A 2,500-nucleotide genomic window follows, 5' to 3' on the forward strand; every position below is an offset into this window, starting at 1 on the left:
CAGGGCTGAGTAAGGTGAATAACAAATACACCCTTTATTAAGGCATTACTAGTGTGTTAATAACTATTTCTAAGGTCAGATATTAATAATTAATAAATAAATCCTTTAATTATTTCTTGTTCATTCATATCAGGTGACTCCTGTTAATGTTCCTCCTGCTGAAACTTCTCCTCCTCTCATTCTAAACCTCCTCCTCTTCATTTTAAACCTCCTCCTCTCATTCTAAACCTCCTCCTCCTCTCATTCTAAACCTCCTCCTCCTCTCCTCTCATTCTAAACCTCCTCCTCCTCTCATTCTAAACCTCCTCCTCTTCATTTTAAACTCTCTCCTCCTCCTCCTCCTCTCATTCTAAACCTCCTCCTCCTCATTCTAAACTCTCTCCTCCTCCTCCTCCTCTCATTCTAAACTCTCTCCTCCTCCTCATTCTAAACTCTCTCCTCCTCCTCCTCCTCTCATTCTAAACCTCCTCCTCCTCATTCTAAACTCTCTCCTCCTCCCATTCTAAACCTCCTCCTCCTCCTCCTCATTCTAAACTCTCTCCTCCTCCTCTCATTCTAAACTCTCCTCCTCCTCCTCCTCTCATTCTAAACTCTCTCCTCCTCCTCTCATTCTAAACCTCCTCCTCCTCATTCTAAACTCTCTCCTCCTCCTCTCATTCTAAACCTCCTCCTCCTCCTCATTCTAAACTCTCTCCTCCTCCTCTCCTCTCATTCTAAACTCTCTCCTCCTCCTCCTCCTCCTCTCATTCTAAACTCTCTCCTCCTCCTCTCATTCTAAACCTCCTCCTCCTCCTCCTCATTCTAAACTCTCTCCTCCTCCTCCTCCTCTCATTCTAAACCTCCTCCTCCTCCTCCTCATTCTAAACTCTCTCCTCCTCCTCCTCATTCTAAACTCTCTCCTCCTCCTCATTCTAAACTCTCTCCTCCTCCTCCTCCTCCTCTCATTCTAAACGCTCTCCTCCTCTCTGCTCCATTCCAGCCTAATTGCGTGTCCAATCCTGTAACACATCAGGTATCTTCGTCTGCACGACCATCGCGCCTTCTCTCCGCCACGTCTGTGTGTGTGTGTGTGTGTGTGTGTGTGTGTGTGTGTTATGAGTGTATAAAGCTGTATTGGAGTGTTTTTGTAACTGTCGATCCTGTTGTGTCCCAGCCTGATATAATCTGATATCAGCAGGTCATGTCATTGTGTTGTGATTGTTTATGCAGCACACACACTCAACACACGCTGGTCATCACACACACTTAACACACGCTGGACAGCACACACACTTCTGCATCACACACACTCCTGCATCACACACACACTCCTGCATCACACACACTCAACACACGCTGGTCATCACACACACTTAACACACGCTGGACAGCACACACACTCCTGCATCACACACACTCAACACACGCTGGACAGCACACACACTCCTGCATCACACACACTCAACACATCCCATACATCACACACACAACACACTCCTGCAGCACACACACTCAACACACACTCCTGCATCACACACAGGGCATGAAATTGGCACCCGCCCACACGCCAAATGCGGGTAACTTTTGTGATTGGCGGGTGAAACTGTCATGTACCTGCCACGTTGGCGGATAGCCAATAAGACAACACAACACTGAGCAAGGAGATGCACTGTCCAGATTGCCGTTTGTAGGCTCGGAGAAAGCGAGATCAAACCCATTGGCAGGGGTGGGTAGTAGCCTAACGCGTTACATTTTTTTTTTCGAGGAACGGCAAACGACTTTCCTTTTATAAAACGGTAGCCTACTACTCTTACTCAAGTACATTTTTGAGCCAATAATCTACTCTTTTACTCCGCTACATTTCAATTGCCTTACATTACGAGTACAAGTTTATTATTGGAGAAAGTATCTTAAAGAGGGAAAAGCGCACCTCTCCCAGGAGAAAAGAAACAGGGCTTCAGAATGCGTTAGCCCACGATTATAAAAGTAATGCCTGGCCTAGCTAACAGCTCAGTTAACACAATAACGTACAGTTGCTGCATCTTCTGGTGAGGCTGCCAGAGTAGCAACGAGACTAGAGGTAGGCTATGACATGACACGGAAACTTTCACGTATATTCATTTCTGGCCAGCATCGTTCAACAATCACATTGGACAAGGAAAGTAGGCCTACAACTTAATTTACAAGCAAATCAAATGCACTGGAAATCGAGCATACAAGTTAGAAAAAGCCTAGCCTTCATTTATGTAGCCTCAATGTTGCAGGACATGACATGAGACGGTCGGCTGAGAAAACAGATAGCCTGCTCTGTCGCTCTGCCCGAGTGGATATGCCTAGGCTATATGTAGCCTAAATATAGGTCTACCCATAATATAGCCATTGTTTTTAGGTTACATTGTCTGTATGGTGGAGTTATAACCAGACTTCTAGCAATGCAAAGCAGAAGAATCAGCTGCAATGTATTGGAAGACTGCTTTTCAATCCATAGCCACGTAATGCTTATTCTGGCTATGACAAAGTA

At 45.5% G+C, this 2,500-nt stretch overlaps 1 protein-coding gene across 1 annotated transcript in view; it reads left to right on the forward strand.

Annotated features, from left to right (window-relative positions):
* The window catches only part of atp2a1 (ATPase sarcoplasmic/endoplasmic reticulum Ca2+ transporting 1), a 40,319-nt gene that overhangs the window by 36,141 nt on the left and 1,678 nt on the right, over positions 1–2,500 (forward strand). The gene's annotated exons all lie outside the window — the stretch shown is intronic.

This window comes from Alosa pseudoharengus, unplaced genomic scaffold (assembly GCF_046254945.1).
Source record: "Alosa pseudoharengus isolate Yale_2024_CS ecotype anadromous, Long Island Sound unplaced genomic scaffold, YU_APseudo_1.1 YU_APseudo_1.1_scf_21, whole genome shotgun sequence".
In the NCBI taxonomy this organism is placed as follows: Eukaryota; Metazoa; Chordata; class Actinopteri; order Clupeiformes; family Clupeidae; genus Alosa; species Alosa pseudoharengus.